General features: G+C 38.5%; 1 protein-coding gene and 1 pseudogene across 1 annotated transcript in view; both read right to left on the bottom strand.

Annotated features, from left to right (window-relative positions):
- The window catches only part of GRIN3A (glutamate ionotropic receptor NMDA type subunit 3A), a 164,033-nt gene that overhangs the window by 122,521 nt on the left and 26,290 nt on the right, over positions 1 to 15,222 (bottom strand). The gene's annotated exons all lie outside the window — the stretch shown is intronic.
- LOC132025295 (U4 spliceosomal RNA) lies at positions 11,359 to 11,431 on the bottom strand (annotated as a pseudogene).

Here is a 15,222-nt window from a genome sequence, read left to right as displayed (position 1 = left end):
CTCTGCCTACTTGCGATCTCTGTCAAATAAATAAATAAAATCTTTCATAAAAAAATTAAATAAATAAATTAATTAATAATAAAAAATAAATTTTGCTATCTCCTAAATCAGAGATTCAATAACAAAATAACCTAAGAATCAGGAGGCATCTCTCAACCATGCAAGACAGAGTAAAACTGCCTCATAAGTGGATTCAATTTACATAAATTAAAATAGACAGACTCAGTAGAGGGATGTAGGGAGAAAGAAAATATATCATTAAATCTCCCCTAAATGAGTATAATATATGACATGTTATATGCATTATTATGTATTATAATATATGTGTATTATTGCACATAGTTTTCTGTACACAAAAACCATACATGCCAAACTAAATAGATAATATAAGGGGCTTTCAAATAATTTTCCTACATGTTGAACTTAATCTTTATTTCTACCTAAGATGACATGCCGCTCTGCTCCACTGATGTGTAAGGTTTGATTCCCATCATAATCTGCTCCTACACTGGTTCGGAGGCTAAAATTCCAAAAAGTACAGGGCAAGAATGGTCATGCTGAAATGTGTGCATGGAATCTCAACAAGTCAAGTGCAGAGCTGGAGGGAGAGAGGAGCTGCCAGGATGGCAATGAAGTTGCCAGTGTCGGAGGATCAGTCAGTGGTGCAAAGAAAGATTGCTTCACCTGCTATGATCACACTGGACTGACAACTAGTAAAATATTAAAATTCCACAGAAAGTCAAGTCAGGCAAGAATGGTAAGAGAATCTGGAAACGGAAAAATGATAGAGGGGCCTTGTCTGAAGAGATAGTAGAATACATCAGAAAACCCAATTTTTAATAAAACAATAATTAAAACAGGGAAGTAGTAGCAAAAGGATTAGCAGGTAAATGAATAGAACAGATATGCTAATGTATGTAAAGAAGTACATTGATTTAATAGGCTATATTGATATATCATATGTTGCAAATCATAAAGGAATATGGAAGAAATACACATGAAATTAGGGGTTGAGAAAATAATCGTTTGTGAAGATAATTTCATTTAAATTCCCAATTCCACCATACGTTAAAAAGTAATTCCAGATCATTTAAGAGTTAAAAGTAGAACAGCAAATCATTAAAAGATAGACCTAATAAAGGGGCACCTGGGTGGCTCAGTTGTTAAGCATCTACCTTCAGCTCAGGTCATGATCCCAGGGTTCTGGGATTGGCCTGCACTGGGCTCCCTGCTCAGCATGAAGCCTGCTTCTCCCTCTTCCACTACCCCAGCCTGTGTTCCTTCTCTCACTGTGTCTCTCTCTGCCAAATAAATAAATAAAATCTTAAAAAAAAAAAAGACCTAATAGGTACAAATGTTTCAGAAATCACGGTGAAATACATTAAACTGAGTATTACAATATACCTTATTTCTAGATTAAACACCTATCATAAACAATAAAGAGAAATACATTAAACTGAGTATTACAATATACCTTATTTCTAGATTAAACACCTATCATAAACAATAAAAAACAAAGGGAACCTGAGAAACGAGAATACTTGCAACAAATCTGACAGACAAAGAACTAATGTTCACCAACTATGAAGGACGTTTACCAATCAGTCAGGAAACAGAATCCTCAACTGATCACTCATTCAATCAAGAAAAATACGTTAGGCTTCTACTGTGAGCCATGCCTCTTGTAGAAATTTCCCATTGCCTGTAAGAGGAGTGAGAGAGAGCTAGACAATACACAGGTATGCAGACAAAAAAACACTAATTATAAATTATAAAAATTACTGTAAATGAAACTAACAGGGTGTGGTAAGAGTAGGAAAGGGGGAAGAGGGTGCCAGGAAAAGTTTAATACTTATGATTAGTATGGAAGGTGGATGCAAACATTTGTACTAGACAAGCACTTGCAGTTGGGACTTTCGCAAAAATAGAAAATGTATATAAAATGATTAAGTACTACATATAGGTAAACGTACGTAACCATTCACAAAAACATACACATTTAATGAATATTGTGGTCTCATTCTGACCATCCATTTTCTTTCAACTAGATACTGTATTTCTAGTCCCAGGTAATGGTTGGAACCACCACCTTCTTCTGTATTCTCTGATGCTTCACTCTCCTCTTCTGCCAAGTCTGCAAATGTTTCCTTAAGTCCCAAACACTCCATGCTGGCTTGGCCACAGTCTTCTTCAGTCAGCTGAACTTGTCTCTCATTTTCTGGGGCAGTAAGCAGAATGGCTAGGGACAGTAATCCTGGTAATCTCTTAAATTCTGGCTCCATCATTTATAAGCTGAGTGACCTTCTACAAGTCACTTAGTGTCTCTGAGTCATAAATTCCTTATCTCTAAAACGGGGCTAATGTTACCTCCTTCCTTACAGATTCATTGTGAGAATTAAACGTGAGAACATCATAACGCCTGGGAAGTGCCCAGTGCACAGGGAAGGCCTAGGAAGCTAGACAGCTCTTACAATTTGCTTAGAGTTAAGTCATTGTGTTAGAAGTGCTTTGGGGGCACCTGGGTGGCTCAGTGGTTAAAGCCTCTGCCTTCAGCTCAGGTCATGATCTCAGGGTTCTGGGATCAAGCCCTGCATCGGGCTCTCTGCTCAGCGGGGAGCCTGCTTCCTCTTCTCTCTCTCTTTCTCTCTGCCTGCCTCTCTGCCTACTTGTGATCTCTGTCTGTCAAATAAATAAATAAAATCTTAATTAAAAAAAAGTGCTTTTAAAGTGACTGCAGTGTACTTTTTTTTTGTTATTGTTCTTTTTTTATTTATTTTCACACAACAGTCCCTGCAATACGTGTCTTTTACTAATACCAATTATACCAGCTCCCTAACAGGAAAACAGCAACTCTGTCTCAGGCTGGGGGAGGCTATTTATTTGGGAGACACTATGTTCACTGCAGAGTATCTGTCTCCCACGGTCTCCACCTCCATACACACAAAGGAAAAAAAAAAAAAAAAACCCAAACCCATTCTCTCTTTGGTACTGATTCTAGCGTCACTTTACAATTAAGGAATTTTTGGCGCCAACTGCTTGAAATCCCCCATCACTCTTTGTTTTTCCCAAGAGCACAGATTCAGCTATTTTCTGGATCAGTAAAAGTTTCAGAAACAGGACTGGCTGCGGTCAAGGGCTTGCCAGATGCTTTGAGACGTTCCCTGACAGAAGAAAGGAGGTAGTGAAGCCAGGTTTGCTTGGAGAGTGAAGAAAGAAATGAAATTCTCTCAGCTCTTTCCTGGGCAAACAAACCATTTGGTTTTGCCTTCTAGACCAAAAGCTCAGAAAGCTCAAATGAGTATAATGTTTCCACTACTTTTAACAGAGATGAAATTCCCTCCCTTTCATGAGTCTGATTACTGAAAGTGTTCAAGGGGCTCAGAACTCGTGCTCTCCCCTGCTATCGCTTCTCTTCAGCCAAGAGGCTGCAGGAGGTTTGTGGCTTCTCATTATCTCACACCTCATTTGACCTATATTACACAGAAGACTTTTTTTTTTCTAAAAATTAAAGCTTATTCCTTTAGAAGCCCAGGCTTTTAAATAAACGAACTGGTTTTTTTGTTTTGTTTTGTTTTTTACCATTGCATTAGGGATTCAGGCAAACAGAAGGCAGAGTCCATGCCCAGAAATTGTAATCTAAGAATAATAATAATATAAATGAAGAGCTAATATCTACCAATGGCCCTAGTGCTTTATGCATACTGTCTTATTTTATCCTCACAATGGCCTCATGAGGCGACAACAATGATTAGCTTTTTAAAATAAATGACAAAAACTGAAATTTTTAAATTTTTATGAAATTTTTAAATAAGTGACAAAAACTGAAAAAAAATTGTTTTTCCAAGGTTGCATGGCTACTAAGAAATAAGAGCCTGGATCCCAAAACCCAGCTTTTGTAGGACTTGAAAGCCTGTGCTTTTGGCTAGTACTCTAAACCATTCCTTTCAGTTGGTTAAGAACACATGAGGTAGAGTGGTGACTTTTACAGACTTAATATTTGTAGTCCGATTATTTGCAAGTAATCCTAAAGGCTCATGAAATCCAGTCACTTTTAATGTGTCACGGCATGGGTTAGCATGACGTGCTCCCCGCGGCTGGTTTCTGGGCCCTGGGGAGGGAGTGAGCCTGCTGTCCAGCAGGTACCTGGCTTCCCAGCAGTTTTCCTCACTCATCCTTCCATTTGTAGCAACTCTTGTAAAACGACAAGACTTGTATTTCTTCATTAACAGCATCAAAGAAAGCCAGCTGTATAATGAAAGACATACATTTTGTACTTGGTAGAAGAAGAAAGTTTGGAAAGGCGCACTTAAATTTTTCATTTAGATTTTACTGAATTTCACGGTTGAAACTCTCATCTGTAATGGCATTCCACCACAATGTATGGTGGTGACAGCAAAGATCTTAGGGCATATCCCTCAGGATTTTTGAGTGATATATAAAACAAAACATAACCAAGTAGTAGAGCACAATGAACACTTTGGAAGGCAGAAATACGGATGCACGGTATAGCCGGCATAATATTACCAGTCAGGCTGGGTGTAGTCTATGTCACTACAGCGATATGGAGAAGACTGGAATTCACCTTCTGGAATAGAGAGGACACTGGTAGACCAACCTGGTCTTAGGAGGAAATGCTGGCATGCATAACATTGTCTTCAACTGGCTGATTTATTTATCCAACAAAACGTGTTGAGAGCCTATGACATGCCAGGCCACGGTTAGAGCAATGCATGTCTTCAGGCAGGAGAAACACTGGAAGCATGCATGCTTTACCCTTTGAATCAACTCAGTCCTTCATTCCAGGCTGATTTCCAAAAAGGGAAGTCAGGAGCAAAGCAAGTTAACTAGTTTGTGGTGATTACTCAAGTTATCCACACTCTGCTTGTGATCACGTATTTTTCTCATTAGATTTCCAATGAATTACTGATATCCAATTTGTTCATCCATGTTCCACCTCATTTCCGCCTCTTGTTCTAGATGGCTATACTTTGTTTCTCTCACCTCACCCTTTATAGTCTTTAAAGCCTTTGGCTGCCACTCACTCTCTGAGCCCTGCTCTCTCAGACCATTCATATTTAGATATATCCTACCCAGGTGCAACCTCTGGTGCTTAAAACTGTCATTGATCAAAAGGATAGGACTATTGAAGACACGTAGTTATGTGGTGCTTAGGAGAGCAGTCAGCTAGGCAAAATGTCCCAACAAAGGAAAGGGTGAACCAAGGACAGCGAGGCATGTGATAGCAGGAAAGACTATCAGCAAGCAAGAAGGTCCAAAACCTTGGTCTGGGGTTCAGAAAGTCATGGCAATTCCTCAGGAGAGTCCAGAGGAGAACATGGTGGCTCTACATGGAGTATCTCAGATCTCTGTTTGAACTGCAGTTCTTTTACCAGCTGTGTGTAACAGACTGTGAAAATCATTTAGCCTCATGGAGCTTCATATTCCTTTTCTGTGCCATGAAAATACCTACCTTGCAAGGATTAAATAACATAATACATTTAAAGCATCAGCAAATGGTAAATAGTAAGTGGTAGTTTATAATAATTCTGCTGCTGCTGAGATTAGGAATGTTACACCAAGAGAATCTAAGTATAAGGGCTAGACTGGTGGTCCATTTGGTTGATTTAATGAAGAGTTGAATATGTATTTTGAGCACCTATTTTATGCCAGTCGTTGGATGCTAATTACTGAGCTACAGTAGTAGGACCAATACTGTCTTTTCTTTCATGGATTTTAAAGTCTATACGGCACTATCATCACCACCGGGACACAAAATGATAGTTTAGAACTAAAGCAGGTGCCCAGCGACAAGAAACGACCCAAAGTTTAAGCCAGACTAAAAGGAATGGTGACTTGGTTTTTGAGTTTTAGATTATGAGGCAAATATCATCACAATGTTCTTGCTTACATTTTGGACAAGCCCTGGACACTGGTGCAAGTCTGAGTCTACAGGTGGAGGTCAAGAGACCACAGGTGAATGGGAGGGAAGAGGAGGCTTGATGGAATGAGAGTAAGATGATTAGGGAGGCTATATCACATGCCTAATGTGTAGTAAATACTTGGTAAATATCAGGCTCCTTGTTATTATTATTATTATTATTATTAGTGTTATGAATAAAATCAGCACACTTCCTTGGGCTGACACAGTTGATTCTTCTCTGATGACTCACAGCATTTTGATGTCTGCAGTGGTCTTTGTACCTGACCGCTGGGCCATGGAGCCAGCAGGTATCCCTGCTGACTGAACTCCCGGAGCCGAGCTTCTGGTGATGCTGGAACTCTTGAGACTCTTTAGAAAGCGTATTTTCTCTCTTTCCTGCCAGGCTTTCCCCATACCTCTCATTGTGTCAGTGTGCCTACCTTCACCAACTTCTTGGACCCCCTCCCTTTAAGATACTTTGACCTCGAAAAAGAGCCTAAGTCTCATGTCACAATTTTCTCTGAAATAAGAGTAACAAACATCAAGACCATCCTATAAGCAAAAATGGGCCAGCTTCAGCAGTACTGAGGAGGCTGTGGACTGCTTTTGAGATCAGAACTGTTCTGTGGGGATTGTGGTTTCCATTTCTTCAACTGTGACGAGAGAAAAATTACCAAGAGCCCACCAACTACTTCAGGGCATGGGAGACCATGTGATGCTATGCCTGTGAAGGTGCTGTACGAAGCACTCTGTGGAGCACTATAAAAACAGATGATACGATCCGTTTGCATATCTATTTTCTGGACACAAGGGATGGCAGGATCAATAACCTACAGAGAGGTAAAGGAGGCATTCTGGAGTAGGATATTAAAGCTAGATTTAATGGTCAAATTCTATGCCCATTTTTTTAATGTTCATATTACTTAAAGACAAGATTACTGGTTACATTTTAAGAACTTCTGGAATAAAGTTTATATTACGAGTGATTTTAGTTACTAATTCACCACCCAGGTTTTGGTCAAATGAAGTAATATTTGAATGAATATACACATTTGTATGTATCAGCAGGCAGATGATTTATAAGATAATTAAAATTTATCGAAGTGTTTAAACTATTGTTATAGACACTCTCGGTGACAAACTCTGGCATATTTTCTTATAATGGGAACTATTGAAATGTGCACCAGATAATTAAACTGTCTAGCATGCAAGTTAAATTTCCTATGGAAATTTGATTACTTTATGTCAATGCGGCTTGAAACTATTATTAAGAGATGGCTTATGTCACATGCTAATTTGCTTTATTACAGAGAGAATGAAAACTCAGCTAAATGCTGATTATTTCTATTTTTAAATACCCTCTAGGATTGACACCACAGTTGACATAAGCTTTTTTCTCAATTCCTTGAGCCATTTTTTTTTTTAACTGATACAAGTACAGGTTTTGTACATTTAAACCATGGTTCAGTTAATTGTGATGTAATATGGCATACACACACATATATATATATATTTAGCACCCCAGATTAAGTTCAAAATTATAAAGTCAGTTTAATTGCATAAGAGCTTATTTCATTTGGAGATTAAAAATTTTGTATAGTCTCACATTCATTGCTTGCTACCTGACATTGACCAGTTTAACACCATTAAGAGTATTAGTATGCCATTAAACAGTATCTCAGTAAATTTCCATTTTAGCACCTTATTTCAAAACTTGTGATCCACTAATTACGATTAAGCTTTGCTGCAATGACATTTTATTTCATTTGCATTACTAGGCATTAGCATAATTAATTCTTTTACCTTTCAAATCCTGGCTCACAGTAAGAAGGCACTGGAAATGTTGAATTTAGTTCTTAAAGTCTCTAGTCACAGAGGGAGTTCTTTCTCATGAATTAGTTATCAAACTCAGAGGCTCTTTAAGCAGTTGTGGTGACCTCAGGTCTAGGACAATGAATCCTGAACGAACAGGTCTATGTTCTTCCAGGAGGGTCCGTGTGAGTGTCGTCACTGAATATGAAATGAAAAAAGACCTAGTTGGCTAGTTACCAAATTTAAGATTTGGATTGCAGCTGCCCTGTTGTGAACTCACTTGTCAAATCATTGCCTGTATCCATTCAAGCCCAGTAATAATCAGATAGGGCAGAATGATTAAGTTTAAATGATCTACCAAAAGCCAATTAGTGTACTTATGATTTTATCATTTGGTTTGGAAGTTCACCTTCAATTTCACCTAACACAAACTCTTGTACCATTTAAGGAAGGCTATGATTTAAAGGGCAAGAACGATGTAAAGGCATTACTCAAGTTAGGAAGGTTACTAGTTGTTTTTTTGAGGTGGTCTGTCTTCCTAATGATCTTTATTAAATATGACTGCATTTTAATATTTATTAGTATCTGCTTATGTTGAATTTTATCTCCTGAATTTTAAAGGAAAAATTCGGGCTCAGCCCAAACTTGCATACTCTAATCTCTCTGTACTCCTTAAGCCACAAATAACTGCCCTTTATAGGAGAGGTAGAAAGAGTGCATTGATTTATGCATTCAGTAATTTTTCTTCCCCACTGTGACAAACATATATAATTACATCATATTCTGAGAGCACAGAATAATTAATTACTAATATATTTAGTGCTAAAAAGAAATCAAATACAATAAGTTTTCTGGGTTTCCATCTGATTTACTGTATAAGTCCTGGAATTATGTCTTTCTGGAACTATTAACTGTCCTTATACAGTCATTCTGTTAACTTTTTTAGCCTCTGTTGGCATTATTTTCTTTGAAATGCTTGCCAAAAGATTTTAGGCTTTAAAATGGGAACAACCGGGCACCTGGGTGGCTCAGTGGGTTAAGCCGCTGCCTTCGGCTCAGGTCATGATCTCAGGGTCCTAGAACTGAGTCCCGAATCGGGCTCTCTGCTCAGCAGGGGCCCTGCTTCCCTTTCTCTCTCTCTGCCTGCCTCTCTGCTTACTTGTGACCTCTCTCTGTCAAAAAATAAAAAAAATCTTAAAAAAAAAAAAAAAATGGGAAGAACCTCCAAAGACCATCACTATGTTTTTTAAGTCAGTCATGGAGCACAGACCCAAAAAGAAAACAGGGACCTTGAGAGGTCTTTATCATTTCCAGAAAAAAAAAGGGGGGTGGGGAAATTGATAACTTTCTTTATAATACAGACCAGCACTCGAAATGCTAAATTCACAATGTTGATGATCCTCTCCCGTTTCTGTGTCCTGGAGAACCCTGTTATCCTACCTCTCGCCTGCCTTTCCAGATTACACAGGACATCAGAGCAGCCCGTGACATCTCTAAGTACTCTAGCCCTCACACTTACCTCCTCTAAAGCACAGAAGTAATGGCATCTTGTCCTGTTTATTCAATTGCCTAAATATATCAGTTTCCTTTCATCTGGGAAGCCGTCTGCCCAAACGTGGACTTCTGCTAGTGCGCCAGCTGTGTCACCGCCACATGCCTGGGTAGGTCACTTTCTCTGCCCAGAACACTCTACCTCTCTTTTGGCACCACAGACTTCCAGACAGCTTCCCGCCAGTTACACACAGCTGACTTGCCTCACCCCTGAGTTGTATTAATCCCTCCCTTTTATCTGCTGCCCTTCCACACTCTGAGGATCCCCCAACCATTTATAACATTGCACAGTCATTACTCCTTCCCTCATCTCCTTCCTTGGATCATCTGGGGGCCAGATATATTGTATTTTAGAGTAAAATCCCGAGTAACAGTGCCCAGAAAAGAAGAAACACACGGCGAAGATTTGTTGCCTGAGTGAACAAACGCTGATGTGTAGTTTAGACAGAGAAGTCTGACCTTTAAGCTGAGATGTGGGTCTATTTTTGATGAGTCATTTACCTTCCTATTTGACTAATAGGGTTTCTCTCTAGAGGCAAGAGTAATTATTATCTGCTTTCCCATAAAATTTTCTTCCAGATGACACAAAGATTCTCTGATGTCAATCAGGAAAGTGACACCTGAATGCTGAGAAGATTGACAGAATTGCTCAACTGCACCGTGCCCGAGGCACTGTTTAGAAATACAACTGAATCATGACATGTGAAAACTCAGTGTCATTCATTTCCTCTACACTAAAGACGGCTGTGGGAAAATAAATTTATTGTGCTTTATAAATTATTCATAGTCAACTTTGTTTAAATGTTCCACACCGATGCATTTAAAACATAATTGAATATATGGAGGTATCCATGTTAAGGCAACCGTTCAGATGCTCATCTGTTATTTCAAGCGAAGTACCATAACAGCACCAGAGAAATAACTGTGGAATCCCAGTGACCAACCAAGAATGGTATTCTAACAAAGCACATGGAAATGACAGTAAATAAAAAAGACTATGTTAAGAGAAAGAAGAGGACAGATAAAGGAAGATGATAGAAGTTTTATCAGGATATTGAGACTTAAAAAGAACACACCTATTATTATTATGCACAACTGAAAATATCTCAGCATTTAGCATAAAAAGCAAGTAATCAGGGTACTATTTACTTGAATTCAGAGACACAGATATACATGGCTCCGGAGGAAGTGGGGGCAGAAATCTTGGACAACAGAATTCAAGCACAATTCTTGCTGCTTTTTTATGCAAAATGAGAACAGTTCCCCAGATGGCTGATTCCTTCTCAACATTCAGGTCTCAGCTCAAATTTCTGGGCCTTTCTTTTCTTTTTTATGTTCAGTTAGCCAGCATATAGTACATCATTAGTTTCTGATGTAGTGTTCAACAATTCATTAGGTGCATGTAACACCCAGCGCTCATCATAACACATGCCCTCCTTAATACCCGTTACCCCGTTACCCCATCCCTTCAGCCCCCTCCCTTCTGTGACCCTCAGTTTGTTTCCCCAGAGTCCAGAGTGTCTCATGGTTTGTCTCCCTCTCTGATTTCTTCCCAGTTTATTTCTGGAATTTCTATTTCACAATTAGCATCCTGCCCGATGAACCACCCACCATCAAACCCATCACCTTTATGGAATACATCATCATCTTCTTGAGCACTGGTCAGTAATGGAAATGAACTTACTTATTTGTTGATGGGTCTGTTCAACTCTCTCTCACCGTGAAGCTGAAAGTTTTTGGAGGGCCCAGATACTACATCCTCAAGGCCTAGAATACTATTTAATGGCATCTGTTGGTTGACTGACTCAAGGTATCTTCTATATTGCAAATTAAAACTCATCTTTCCTCTAAAAACTTCCAAAAGCTCATTTTTTTTGACTGATAAGACATATCCCAGAAACCGTCCCTATAGAATTAGTTTGGGATGCTTGACCTATAGAAATTTGTCTTTCTTGGCCACCTCTGTCTCCACCCAAGCCCATCTGGTGTTCTCTTTGCCTCCATTTCCACCTTCATCCTTGTCTCTGTCTTGATCTCTATCTTGGTCTCTAAATTTCTCCAAATTTCTTTATCTCAACATGTTTCAATTAACAATAATCGCGCCTCGGATAAACCTCATTGGCTACGATACTGCCACTGTGCAAAGCTTCTTTATCTCAACATGTACCTCCTTTGTGGCTGTATATCTAGTTTTCTCTCTTGTGTAAATACAGAGAAAGGGCTTTCTTTAAAAGGAGCATACTAATGCCAAGTGACTATATTTACTGAGCATTAGAAAGAACTATCATTGTATTCAAACAGCTGGCTGCTTTGCTCTTGCCCTAAAAAGATCATACACTATAGAGAGTATTTGAAAAAACTCATCATGGCATGGCTCTTTACTGCAAAACTGGATATCTGTGGATCAAATCATATTTCCTAAGATATTCTCATACAGTATTTTCTGATAGAATAGGGCTCATTCATTCAATACCTTAATATAATGCTTAGAGAGGCAAAATTTAATCCTTTGGTGTTTGACTTCATATTCACTTCCAGAGTATCTCATGCTTCTAGGCAATATATTTTAGATATTTTTTTATATAGAAAACATTTGCTGAATTGCTGTATACGCCAGGCACTGTAACATATACTGGGAATGTAATGGGAATGAACAAAACAGACGGGTCCTCTGTCTTCACGGAGCTTAGAGTTTAGGGGAGAGGCAGATATTAATAAAATAGAACATTAATAAAATAAAGAATGATACTAGGTAACACTTATTGGATGAATGTTCACTGTGTGCCAGGTAGTGTTCTAAGTGTTTTATAATGATTAATTCATTCAATCCTTACAACAATTCTATGATGTAGGAACTACTAATGTGCCCATTTTACAGAGGATAAAACTAAGGTCACAAAACTAGTAAGAAGCCAAGATGGAATTAAAAATGAGTCTCTAGAAGCCATCCTTTTATAGACCACATTTCACTCTCTGGTGAGACTTGTTTGAAAAAAAAGAAAAATGAGAGGTGAGATTCATTCCAAGTAAATTTGTAATTATAACAGTAAGTTCTGTGAACCTAAAGTAAAGGGTATAGAGAGTATATTCCAGAAAGACCTAGTAAGGGGAATCAGGCAAGATTTTCTTACAGAAAAGGTGTTAAAATTCAGATGGGAAGGATTTAATTAAGTTCTATTTCATTTCTCCCAACTTAGTTCTGCCCTACCTAATACTACTAGAACCTTCTTTTCAAAGGAATACAGAGGCTCCTCATTGACGATTTGGTAGTTAATTCATCCTTCTGACCTTTCCACTTCCTGCAAAATAATCAATCACTACTGTTGATTAACATAATGCAAAGTCAGAACAAATGAAAATGGTTCAGATGCACGTAAAAACTCCCTGAGTGGCCATGGTATGTCTCAGGATGAATGTGAATTCAGGATGAATGTGATGCCTGCAGTAATAACCCTAAGAAGTAAACAAGATTACCTATGGTTCTTTTGTGACCCATTCTAGCCACTTGTAGATAAAGCTATAGTTTGGAGAGGAATTATTTAAGAACAACATAATCAGATTATGCAATCAGGGAGCTGGAAGGACTGACATTATTGCATTTAATTCATGACACATTATAGAGTAAACCATTTCAGGGAAATGGAGCCTCTCCTTTTAATGCAGGTCATTAGGAAAACACTCCTCACTGTCCATGTGGCGGAACACTACAACGTGCTGCCAGAGGAGGTCATCATAGGTTCTTTTTAAGCAACAGCTCATTCAATTCCCAGAGAGGCCAGGAAGCGTCAATTTGTTCTTTGGACACAGATTTCATTCTTCACCCCAACACTTAACTAAAAATGTAGAACGCTGCACACAGGGAGATCAAGAGAAAGAACAAGAATGAATGTGTTGCCAAATGATCAAATTTTATAGTCTCTCACGTCCAAGAGGATTGATCGCCTTTTTTTGTTTTTGTTTTTGTTGTTCACTTGCAGATGAAACTTAACAGATTTCAGGGAAGAAATCATAGACTTATAATGAGGTGGTGAGACTAAGTCAGCCAATGAGAAGCAAAATACATCTCAACAGCAATTATTCAACAACTACTGAAATTTGCAAAAGATGCCAGTATCTCCCAAGAGAGCAAACAATCATGATGTTGAAATGTCAACTGTGGAAATAGTATGTTAAAAGTGCAGAGCAAAATTTCCCAACAGTATATTTTGTCTTATGGAGTGTAGCATCATGCACAATAGTCCATAAGTAGCCCCAGGGCTGTAGCTACCTCAGCAGAAATCTCTACTTCTCTATCTACGGTAATAGTTAATGAACTGAACTGGGGATACACTGGCTGGCTTAATTTATTATCACCAATAATTATTTATGTCTAATAAGGTTAAACAATAGCATTTAATACAAATCCCATATACACCCACCACTTGATTGGTCTTCTTTATGGCTAGTTTATTGTTTGATCCTGCGTATCTTTGACACAGCAGGAAGGCCTCCCTTTTGGTTGCCCTTGTGATGCCTTCTGTGTTTTAAAATATTCCAGGTGGGGCGCCTGGGTGGCTCAGTGGGTTAAAGCCTCTGCCCTTGGCTCAGATCATTATCCCAGAGTCCTGGGATCGAGCCCCACATCAGCAGGGAGCCTGATTCCTCCTCTCTCTCTCTCTCTCTGCCTGCCTCTGTGCCTACTTGTGATCTCTGTCAAATAAATAAATAAAATCTTAAAAAAATAAAATAAAATAAAATATTCCAGGTTGGTAGCTCCTCATATAAGATATGGATATAGATGGGGCTCATAGTATTTTAAGCATAGACTCATTATTAATACACATTTCTCTCTAGTTTAAGTAAGCACTGTTTTTGTTTCGTTTTAGATTTTTACAATTGCTCCCGGTACTAATAGAAACATTTTGAACACTGCATAATATGCCTACAGTTTTAAGATAATATCAGTGCAACTGTTTTCATTCTTAACTCTGGCAGACAATCTATCCTAAGGATTTGGGATTAGTAGACAGTGAACTTTTACTCCCCTCTTGGAAAGCTAGGTACCTCCAGGCAGGGTAATGTTCTGCTATTCTTCACATGTAATGTTTCTGCACAGAAGGACAGTGGAAGGGAGCATGAAGTCAGAAGCAGATCACTTCTCTTTTGATAGTTCTTTGGCAAGACTTTCCCCTTAAAGTTAACCCGTTGTATCTTCCTGAGTATCAGGTGAAGAAAAGAGGGAGTTCATCAATGCAAAGGTTAGCGTGGGGTGGTGCTTAGACGTACTCATTATGTAACAGAATTAGATAAAAAGGGAATGAGAACAAATCTACCATTTGGATGAAGGGTATAAAATGAGTTAGCTGAGGAGGGTAAAATACTTCATATTCTAAAGGATCCTGAAGCCATGTCACTGGTAAAGTGCTAAGAGTATTCAATAGATCACAAAGTGACAAATGCAACCACATTTGAGGACTTGAGTAGCTAATTTCATGATTTTCAGGGATTTAACATTACTTGTTATGGGCAATGGGTTTTTCCAGTGGTGGGGGAGACTAGCATCATGTGTCTTCTAAATATCTTTTCCAACAAGACAATGTGGTTTTTGAGATGACCTTACAGATAGAACCAATTAAAGTGTATTTTGCTCCACTGACACTGGGGAACTATGTGCTAGTAATGCTAAGCCACGGTGTGTGAAAAGAATGCTTTGTATGAAAGAAGAGATGAGGTACTGTGAGTTATACCCACAATGAGCTCAAGGTCATGGACATTAACATGGCCTAGGAATTACCTATATGATACCTACCATGATAGGGTTCCATTTATATAATTATAATTAATAATGAACAAGTCATTTTGATTTAGAGATCAAGAATTATCTCTTATGCATTTCTATGGCTAGCCTGACATTTTTATACCAGATGACTGGGCATCCAGCTCGAAAATTGTAAGGTCTA

This window comes from Mustela nigripes, chromosome 9, assembly GCF_022355385.1.
Source record: "Mustela nigripes isolate SB6536 chromosome 9, MUSNIG.SB6536, whole genome shotgun sequence".
In the NCBI taxonomy this organism is placed as follows: Eukaryota; Metazoa; Chordata; class Mammalia; order Carnivora; family Mustelidae; genus Mustela; species Mustela nigripes.
This window is presented reverse-complemented; position numbering and strand designations above follow the sequence as displayed.